Genomic DNA, 11,738 nt, shown 5'->3' on the forward strand with positions numbered 1-11,738 from the left:
ATGGTGAATAATATTGAAATATGGGGATACCATAAGGAAATTCACTGAAACCGTATACAATAGGGATCAAGGTGGTGGAAAGAGAGCTAATAACAAAGGAGACTAATCTGACTAAATTATAGCACATGCACATGTCAAATGCTATGGTGAAACCTCTTGATATAATTAATATACAATTGAAAAATTTAAAAACTAAATGTCAGGAAAGTAAAACAGGATCTCTGTGAGGGTAGGTACCAGCAGGAAAAGCTAGGTCCAAAGGAGAGTGTGAATGAAGGTGAATATAGTCAAAATATATTATATGATATATGAAAATAGAACAATGACACCAGTTTAAATTGATTTTCAAAGGAGGGAAAGGGATAAGGGAAAAGATGGAGGATACGAGTTTGCTTGGGGTACATTGTATGCATATATGGAAATATCACACTGAAACCTCCTTTTAGAAATAATGCTAATTTTTGTCACTTTTGGGCTTCAAACTTGGGGTCTGGGCACTGTCCCTAAGTTTCTTTATGCTCAAGGCTAGCACTCTACCATGTGAAGCACAGCACCAATTCTGTTTTTTTCAGTAGTTAGTTGGAGATAAGAGTTTCACAGGGATATTTTTGACCAGGCTGGCTTCGAACCACAATCCTCATGCTAGCGATTGGCACCCAGCTAATGCAAACATTCTTTAAAATACAAGTATTTGTAAAATAGGTTATAAGTATATTAAATAGAATATTGTTGATTACCAGGAGGGGAAAAAATGCTCTCTCATCAGATACTTCATGTGAAAAGCTATAAAGTACAGGAGTTTGCTCCCTTAGTTTAGAAATCTGCATAACAAAGCCTAAAAGAAACTGGTTTTATTGTAAGACCCATCTGTTCTTATTGTTTTGGCAAACGTTCGTATCTCCCATGTCTCCTTTTTATTTTGTATATCCTAGTAAAATTCATATTGATTAGAGCTTATATTCAAACTATCAAGACTGTTTTGGACACCAGTTTAATATCAGGTTTTAGATATTGGTCTGGAATATTAACATTTAAGAACTGAATTACTTAGCTCTTAAGCCTGTCTGAGTATTTCATATATAACAGTATAAGAAAAGGCAGTAATATGGTATGATGTGTAAATCTTCTTCCCCACATTTATTGACATGGTCCATTATACAATGCACTTAGGCTAGTCATTCAGATACCTACAAAACTACTTAAGTATGGCAATTATCAATTCTTTTATCATCTTCTTGTCCAATGAGAATGTGAAAAAAATACTGACTTTTTCTTGTAGAAACAATAGGAACAAATCCATGAATTTATTCACAAGTACAGTCACCGAAGTATCAAACTGCTATTGGAGTCATGTTAGAACTATGTCCTGTTCCATGCTTTTTCCTCCCTAACACTTTCTTATTTCGATTCAGTCTTCTTTGGTAGAAAAAGAAAACAACATGGGATTGTACTATATACTTTCCGTTTTAATTCGTTCAAACACATGTATTCTCTGGAATAAGTACAATATGGAAATTATCATTTGCTAGCTTTGTATAATTGTAATCATTTCATTTTCTAGCCACTCTAGTTGCCCAGAGAAGACACAATTAGTCCATGGAATAGATGTCAAATAAATATCCTGTGATCCTATTACAGAGATCTCAAAAGTAGTATGTAAATGCCTCACTACCTCTCTGGTTCAGTAAATAAACAGGATTCCTAGAAATCTAAGAAATTTTCTTCTCACATGGAGGTTTGCTTGTTCAACAAGCTCTCTGGGAGTTCCAAGATACCCATCTGCAGCTGTTCTACCTTTTACTGGGCTTTATAAAGCACATGCTTTGCAAAGAAAAACCAATCTGTTCATTCAGGTTCAGAGCACTACAAGAAGCAATATTCCTAATTCAGGAAGGAAAAGAGAAAGTGACCGATGGAGATAGGGTTTTCTGAGATTCAAAACCATCAAACAAATATCCCTGCTATTATTAAAATCCAGAATTCAATGAAAGAACACAACATATACTAATGGGGTTTGTATGAAGTCCAAATCTATCATCTAAAAAATGAAAGAATGCATATGCTTACTACTTTTGTACTTATGCCTTGCAGGGAATTTTTTCTTTTTTGTCTTAGCTTCAGACTTTGATATTCTAGGATGCTATAGCTGGAAATCTGAAAACTGCATTTCTAATACACCTTTGCTGGTAGATTAGTTTCAAACAATTATAACATACCAAACAGAGATTAAAAGGCAAGATAGGGGATCAAGAGCATGGCCTAGGGATAGAGTGCTTGCCAAGCATGCTTGAAGACCTAGGTTCGATTTCTGGGTACCACATACACAGAAAAAGCCAGATGTGGTGCTGTGGCTCAAGGATAAAGCACTAGCCTTGAGAAAACCCAAGGAGATTTCCCAGGCCCCAAGTTCAAGTCCCAGGACTGGCAAAAAAAAAGAAAGAGAAAAAGGACATAAAAATAAGATAGAGGAAGACTGTGCTTTTCATTCCTCAGCATCAGCAGTTCCTTGTAATTTATTTTCCTTTTGAATTCATGGAAATAGACTTACTATGTCTACTTGCATGTACCTATAGTATTAAGGTGGTTTTTACCTCTGTATAAGCTTGAGCTCCAGCTATACATGATACCTCTTCTGAGATCCTAAATAGCACCAAATTAGTTAGGTCAGGATCCCAGTGTAATTACCTATTCTGCCAGTCTCCTTTCTAAGTTTCTGTAGTTGAGTTATCCAAACCACTTTATTTTTATATTTTCTTGTTAGCCAAATCTGTTTACATTGATATTTTATTTATCCATGTTTCCTGCAATTATTTTTTTGTTACCTGGCATTTTTCTGTTCTCTAAAACCTTCAACAACTGTATATTCAATTCTTTATATTAAATTGTTTTGGTTGAAGTCCTAGTGTGACTAAATAGAGCACTCCTGATACAATATAAAATGACATGTTTACATTTCTCACAATTCCCACTCTAAACAATTTTGAAATATCCCTTCTTGATATTATTAAATGTAAGTCAAATGATGTGAATATATATATATATATATGCCACCCTTGTAAGAGACATTTAGCAACTTCAAATTACTAAAACTGATTATTTGAAAACTTAAACATACTTGCATGATAATTACAAACATGCTTTGCCAGTAAATTAGTTCTGCTAAGGAATGCTAATATACGTTTTTTCTTGTTTATTATGCAAACATTTTCCAAAGAACAATATTGGTTGGTTACTATTATGAGAAATAAGGCCCGTACTGACAGTCTGAGTCTATCTAAGCAATTAGACAATGAGACTAATGAGCACTGGTGTAAGCTACCTTACTACAGAGAAATCAAGTAAGTACTCTTAATATGCATTTCCTTAGTTGAGTTTCATTGAGTTCCATGAGGTAAGTAGTATTACTTTAAAATACAAATAGCAGGATAAAAGAACAAAATTGTTGTCCAATGTCAAATAGCTTATATAGGACAGAGACAATATATCATACTCCCTCTTCCATTAGAAGCCACAATTTCTGCTGCAATCAATGTATAGACAAATCATGCCATAATATATTACTTTATATCTATGAAAACAAGTATAATTCTGGATAGTGAAGGATTGTTCATTTAGCTTGATTAATATACTTTAGTCATTTACCTTTTTATCAAAGATTGCAACTTCTCACATCTGCTTCTACTAAGTAAAATAAAACGGATAAAAGTTACATAGGTATGAGGAAATAATTTAACCCATACTTCTGCTATTAGGAAAATCTTGGCCTAATTCCCATGATAAAATTGCATAAACAAACAGAAGTAATTAGTATGTGAGAAGGGAGATGTAATACTGATGAATTTAATTGAATAATGAAGTAAGAAATGACACACTAAACAATAAGTAGTGAGATGGTACAATTGTCTGAGTAAAACAGAAATAATAACTGATTAGGGACACAGACATTGGAATTTCAAATCCCATTCTGCTACTGACTCGCTTGGTAACATTTGACAAGTTATAAGCTGCCTGATTTTTACTTCTCCCCAAAGAAAACAGAGATGATATGATTGTAATTCTCTATACCACAGTACCTTATGAGAAATCTTCAAAGAAATTATTGCATAAAACTCCAGAAATATCAAATACAGCATAATAATATAGTTTAATAAATTTAAATGGTTTAAATTTGCAGATGAATAAAATTATTACTATTTAATTCTTTGAAAACAGGACAAAATACTAACTGAAATTACATTAATTCTTTTCTATTTTCATTGCAATCATATCAATAGAAAAGTTTCACTTAAGTAAGTGTAAATAAGTAGAAGTTGTGCAAATGCTCAGTTTTAATTCTCCTGTAGCCATGGACCCAAATTTATGCATGTTAACTTTTGGCCAACTTAGCCACAATTCTATAGACAAATTCAAGAGCCCTATGGGAGATTAAAAAAACAAAACACTATAGTGTCAATCAAAATTTTACAGGACGTTAAGATAATAAGCAATCATTCCATAGGTTGGGAGAGATAAAATACTAAACTGGAAGAAGTAAATTAATTTAGCATGCAAATAAATCCCTGAAAAAATAGGAGCCCAGAAAGGGAAGGATAATTATACTCTGAAATAATATGTAAAAAGTCTTAAATATAAGTATAAAACAAAATGTAACATTCAGTCTTCAATATTACTCAGAGGATCACAATCTACTGTAATTTTAAACAGATGGCAAAATCAAACTAGTGGTATAATCTGGGAAAATGGGCTAAGAATATGAGTAAATATGATATATTGAGTAGTAGAGTTACATCCAGGGAAATATATCTAAAACAATGCAGGAAGATATGTAGCCAATTATTTTAGTTTGGGGAAAGAGTTTGGTAAAGTCAGGCCCTAATTAATGTCATATTTAAGAGCTTTACCCTCCTCATGTAGAAACTGGAGAGACCAAAACAGAGAGACCTCTTATCCTTTAGAGACTTAGGTCCCCAAACTTTTCCCACAATGCTGATAATATCTATTATGGTCAGTTGCTTTTTAGTCATTTCAACTCCTACTCCAACCCTGTAATTCCCAGCCCCATTCCACTTCCCTCTCCACTGCCAAGGTAGTTGATAAGCACCATATATCTTGTTACATTGGTCTGCAACAGGTATTTTGAGGAAGTGTCTAAAGCATTCTGAATCTGAGCTGGGACTTGCAATGCAAAAGACACTGACACAAATGATTTTTATGAGTCTGTATTGTAAAAAAAATTAAGTTTCTACATTGAATAACAAATTAACCAATAATAGAAATAAACTTAGAAGATATTTGAGATATTTAATAGATATTTTAGAGAGCAACCCCCCCCAAACACAACATACCAGGGAACAAATAGAATTCATCAATCACAGGAGAATTTCTAGCTTAAGGTTGAATGAAACACACCATAGCCTGTAGCCCAGGAAAACTGAAGACAAACATGACTTAACGTGGTGTGTTGATCCAACATTTCTTTACCTTAATGAGTGCCAAAACCTTCCTAAATTTCTAACAAATATTCACGCTGGAATCCTTAAAACAACTCTATAAGTTATATATATATATATATATATATAATTTTATAGGCTATGAAACTCAATCAGAAAATGTTAACTAAAGACAGTGAGCTGCTTACACTCTGACATAATAGAAATTTATTGGTACATTCACATCAGAACCTTTCTTCTGGGCTAAGCATATTAGCACATATCTATAATCCTAGATACTATATTTTGGAGAAGATAGAAAAGGTAGAAGTTCAAAGCTTGATCAGGCTAAATATTAGCAAGATCCCATCTCTATCAAGCTGGTCATCATGGTTTATTATGTTAAATCCCAGCTATGTGGGAAGTATAGGTAAGGAGTATTGTTCTGAGGTCAATTCTAGGCAAGAATGTATGACCTAAAGCAAAAAAATGAAGTTAAGATGGCTGGGTGATTATGCACTGAATATAAGGCACTGATTTCAAACAGGATTTGCCTGTACTGTATTCAAACCACAAAAAAAAATGTGACTCAAATATACAGCCTTAGAAGGTCAATTAAAAACAATTGTTTCACCTCAGTGTCTATGGCCACATGAACGGGACCAAAAATCAATTATGCAAATGTTCAGAGGACTTCAAAATTAAAATTCAGATGCCAACTCAACCAATGATCTCACTGTGAGCTCTGTGTGCCTCATGTTCAGATTATCAGTGTCCTTTGCAGATCAAAAACAGTCTCAGAATGAGGAATGGACTGGCCTGAATTTACTCAGGTAGTTACATGCTAGTTATAGATTTCAAACCAATCTTTCGACCTATGTTCTTTGATCCTTAAACCTTATTTATTCCCTCATCCCAGTTTAAAGTTGGCAAAATTTGAGGTCAAAAAGGAAATGAAGTTTAACAGAATCACAGGAAACTTCATTGAACAGGCTTTATCACTGAAAGCTTGATGCATAAACACATTCTAGTTCATGATTTAGGGAAAGGCTCTATTTAATACCATCTCTGGCAATATTGGCGATTTATAACCAGGTGCTTGCAGTTATTCAGTGTAAATAACTCATTGGTGTAAGATTTACCCTCTAAACTTCAAAGACAACAGGAGGGGGTGGTAAGCTGCCATGAAGTATTTATAATATGTGTTGGTATAAGTCAGGATTCCTAGCAGAAAACACAAATCATTCTGGTTATTTTTTAAAAAGGGATTTAAGTCAGGGACTTAGGTTGTATAAAATCATTGGAAGCCCTGGAGTAGCAAGAATCACAAACCATCACTGAAAACTCTTGGATTTAAAAATATGCTACAATAAATATGATCCAAAAAATAGGAAGCTCTCTCTGGATAGTTCCAACATTGGTTACTCCATTCTGAAGCTCTGATTTTTACACTCCATCCATTCCTAGATAATATCTTGGCTTTACAACTTTTGTAGTTTGACAGAAACAACCTCTTGAATTTGGCCCATACATGAAGTCTACTTCATAAATTCCTACAAATGAATTTAATGGAAGGGAGCTATTTCATATTTAAAAACCTTTCAATGGGAAAATAAAACCTTCCAAGGAGTCTGGGAAATGGCAATTTCAAGTTCCAGCCTTTGTAGAATGGGATAATGCAAAGGTAAAGATAGATATGAGGAAGGAAATTCCAATCAGTCATATCTAGGCTTCAGCTAGCGCTTTCTACTTTAATTATAAAGAAGTTGCACCTTACACAAGGTTTTGACAGAAGTGTTCCTTTCACTCACTATTTTCTGTAGGAAGAAAAGGAAAGGGATAGAGAAGGAATGAAGAGAGAAGACATAGCCTCAGTATTAACTTCGGCCCTTGCTGTTGTGGTCCAGTTATATACATAGAAGATGGCTTGGAAAAGAGCCCAAATGAAATGCTGATCTTTAATTGCTTGGTTTTAAATAATAACATCCCAACTAAGCCAATGATTTAAGCATAATTAAGCTAATACTATAGTTACTTCACAGAGAAGAGAGGATGGCTTAAGAGACAAATTTTACACATTTAACTTTTTTCCCTAAAGGAAATTGAAAACGATATACATTTTTGACCCGATATTGAGTGTGAGCTCCTCTACTCTTTGTGCCATTGGGAATTTCTTGAATATAATACTTGAATTTTTTGTTGTTGGTGGTCATGGAGCTTGAACTCACTTGAAGCCTGGCACTGTCCCTGATTTGTGCTTAGTGCTCGAAGATTTTGAGTGCCAGAGTGTTTGAGTGCCAGAGTGTCATTTTGAGTTTTCTGCCAGTTTTCTGGTGGTTAATTGGAGATAAGGGTATTGTAGACTCTCCTGCCCAGGCTGGCTTTGAACTGTGCTCCTCAGATCCAGCCTCCTGAGTAGCTAAGATTACAGACATGAGCCATCGATGCCTGGCTAATTTTATATTCTAAGTATGATCTCTGTCAATATCAAGGATATATATCGAATGTGAGTAAAAATAAAGGTCCTTTCAAGTGCAGAACAAGCTTCTGAGGGGCCCTTTAGAAAGTTCTAAAGAGAAATTGTAATTTAAAGAAAAAGTCTTTATAAGTAATTCAAGTCACCTCTATTATTACCTTAAAAATACACATTCTCTTTTGAATAAAAAATCAAAAGCTTAACCTCAGCAAAAATCACATAATCACATGCAGATTTTATTCTGGAAAAATTGATTTTTTATTCTTATGGATTTTAAATTTTACTCCTTTGCAATCTATTTATTTCAATCTTAAGTAAATTCAAGGTTGCTGAAGTAATTATACTACAGGGTAAAAGACATGAGTGTAATGTATTTTAGACACTGCTTGATATAAACTATTACTGTTAAATAATTGCAAGTTATTGATAGCATATAAATTAAGAGAAATGATTTGGGAAATCAGGGTAACTAGTCAGAGTGAATGAACATTCATCCATTCATTCATCTGATAAGTGCTTAACAAATTACTTAATTTCCATATATTTTATTGTAATTAATAGAAGGGTTACATTATATTCACCAGATAGAAAGTGCATTATTTCACAAACATTGATACCCTTTCTCATATCTTGGTCCCCATTTCCCTCGCCCCACCCCCACCCTCATCTTGTTTTCCCACCTCCTATCCTATTTCAAATAACCAAATGAGGATATATACAATATATGAGATAGCAAGGTGAAATACTGTAACAATATGAGATAACCAAGGGACAGCAAAAGAGATGAGAGATAACAGTACATTAAGGATAACAATCACTCATTATATGGCTTTTGTTTCTATAACCTCGAGGTCCGTTCATTTAGCTCATATGTATCTAAGTTTTGCACTATTGTAAATCTCTGTTAGAAGAGCCAAAAGTTTCTACTGATTATGACAAATGAGGGAAACCATTGAGTCTATGTTCCTTTGAGTCTGGCTTACTTCACTTAATAGGATTTTTTTCTAAGTCTTTCCATTTCCTAACAAATGGGGCCATGTCATTCTTTCTGACAGCAGCATAGAATACCATTGCATATAAATAGCACATCTTGTTGACCCATTCATCAAGTGAGGGGCATCTGGATTGGTTCCATATCGTTGCTGTGCTAAATAGTGCTGCAAGCGTTGTGCTAGTGGCTTTAGTATGTCCTTGATTCTGGACGATAAGGTAAATGCCAAATAGTGGAATTGTTGGGTTATAGGGGAACTCCATGTTTGAGGAACTGCCATACTGCTTTCCATAGTGGTTGAACTAGTTTGAACTCCTACAAACAGTGTAGTAGTGATCCCTCCTGGCCACATCCCCTCCAGCATCTGTTGTTACTACTTTTCTTAATCCTGCCCATTCTAACTGGAGTGAGGTGAAATCTTAGAGTTGTTTTGATTTACATTTCTTTTTTTTGATATATTTTTATTGTAATTAAAAGAAGGGTTACATTATATTTGCCAGATAGGAGGTGCATTAATTCACATACATTGGTACCCTTTCTCATGTCTTGGTCCCCATTTCCCTGCCCCCACCCCCATCCTCATCTTGTTTTCCCCCCTTCTCTATCCAATTTCAAATAACCAAATACAAATATATCCAATATATCAGATAACAAAGTGAAATACTGTAACAATATGAGATAACCAAGGGACAGCAGAAGAGATGAGAGATAATATAGTACATTAAGGACAACAATCATTCAGTATATGGCTTTTGTTTCTATACCCTAGAGGTCCTTTCATTTAGCATCATACTTTATGGCCTTATGGATCTAGGTTTTGCTCTATTTCAAATCTCTGCTAGGAGAGCCCAAGGTTTCTACTGATTATTACAAATGAGGGAAACCATTGAGCCTATATTCCTTTGAGTCTGGCTTACTTCACTTAATATGATTTTTTCTAAGTCTTTCCATTTCCTAACAAATGGGGCCATGTCATTCTTTCTGACAGCAGCATAGAATTTCATTGTGTATAAATACCACATCTTGTTGATCCACTCATCAACTGAGGGACATCTGGGTTGGTTCTATATCTTTGCTTTGGTAAATAGTGCTGCAGTAAACATCGTTGTACTAGTCGATTTAGTATGCCCTTGTTTCTGGACAATTAGGTAAATGCCTAGTAGTGGAATTGCTGGGTCATAGGGGAGTGATATGTTTAGTCTTTTGAGAAAATGCCATACTGCTTTCCATAGTGGTTGAAAGAGTTTGCACTCCCACCAACAGTGTAGTAGTGATCCCTCCTGGCCACATCCCCTCCAGCATCTGTTGTTCGTTTTCTTGATCCTGGCCATTCTTGATCTTGGCCATTCTAACTGGAGTGAGGTGGAATCTTAGAGTTGTTTTAATTTTGATTTGCATTTCTTTTATGGCCAGAGGTGTCGAGCACTTCTTCAAGTGTCTATAGGCCAATTTTATTCCTTATTCAGAGAAGAATCTCTTTAAGTCTTTGGCCCATCTTTTAATGGGATGGTTGTTTCTTTAAAGATTAGTTTTGGAGTGATTCAATTTTTTGAGCCGTTGATATACTTTAGATATGAGGCCTTTGTCCATTGTATGGTTAGTGAAGATCTTCTAACACTCTGTAGGCTTTCTAGTTAATTTGCTAGCTATGTCCTTTGCCCTACAGAAGCTCTGCAGTCTAATGCAGTCCCACATATGCAGACTTTCCCTGATTTGTTGTGTTTCTTGGTCCTTATTAAGAAAGTTTTGACCTGTGCCAAGGAGACCTAGTGTATCTCCTATTCCTTCTTGTAAAGTTTTCAGTGTATCTGCTTTTACCTCGAGGTCTTTGATCCATTTGGGGTTAATCCTGCAGTATGGTGAGAAAGAAGGATCCAACTTTAGTTTTCTGCAGGTGCTTAACCAGTTCTGCCAGCACCAATTGTTGAATAGACTGTCTTTCTTCCATTCTATTTTTTTGGTTCCCTTATCAAAGCTTAGGTGGTCATAGGTCTGTGGGTTAATATCTGAGTCCTCAGGTATATTCCATTGGTCTTCAAGCCTGTTCTTGTGCCAATACCAAGCTGTTTTGGTCACTATAGCTCTGTAAGAGTCTAAAGTTTGGTATTGAAATTCCTCCTGCGCTGTTCTTTCTGCTAAGAATTGTTTTTGCAATATGGGGTCTTTTATTATTCCATATGAAATTTAGGATTGCCTCTTCTATTTCTTTAAAGAATGACATTGGGATATTGATGGGTATTGCATTGAATTTGAAGATAGGCCTTGGCAAGATTGCCATTTTCATGATGTAAACTCTTCCATTCCAGGAGCATGTGAGGTTTTACTATTTCCTCAGTTCTGCTTTAAATTCCTTTTTCAGGGTTTTAGAGTTTTCATAAAAAAAGGTCCTTGACATACTTAGTTAAGTTAATTCCTAGGTACTTTAATTTCTTTGAGGCTATTGCAAATAGTGTTGCTTTCCTGATTGTTACCTCTTTCCTCTCATTGTTAGCATATAGGAAGGCAGTTGATTTTTGAGGGTTAATTTTACACCCCGCTACCTTGCCAACGTTTTGGATCAGCTCAAGCAGCTTGGGAGTGAAGTCTATAGGGTTCTTTAAATACAGAATCATGTCATCTGCAAAGAGGGAAAGTTTCACTTCCTCTTTCCCTATTTGTATCCCATTTATGTTTGCTTCTTGCCCTGTTGCTCTGGCTAGGAATTTTAATACTATGTTAAAGAGGAGTGGAGAGGTTGGGCATCCTTGTCTGGTTCCTGATTTTAGAGCGAATGGCTTTAGCTTTTCACCATTAAGTATAATGCTAGCTGTGAGTTTGCCATACACAGCCTTTATTATACTGA

This window comes from Megascapheus bottae, chromosome X, assembly GCF_031878675.1.
Source record: "Megascapheus bottae isolate mThoBot1 chromosome X, mThoBot2.hap1, whole genome shotgun sequence".
NCBI classification, from domain to species: domain Eukaryota; kingdom Metazoa; phylum Chordata; class Mammalia; order Rodentia; family Geomyidae; genus Megascapheus; species Megascapheus bottae.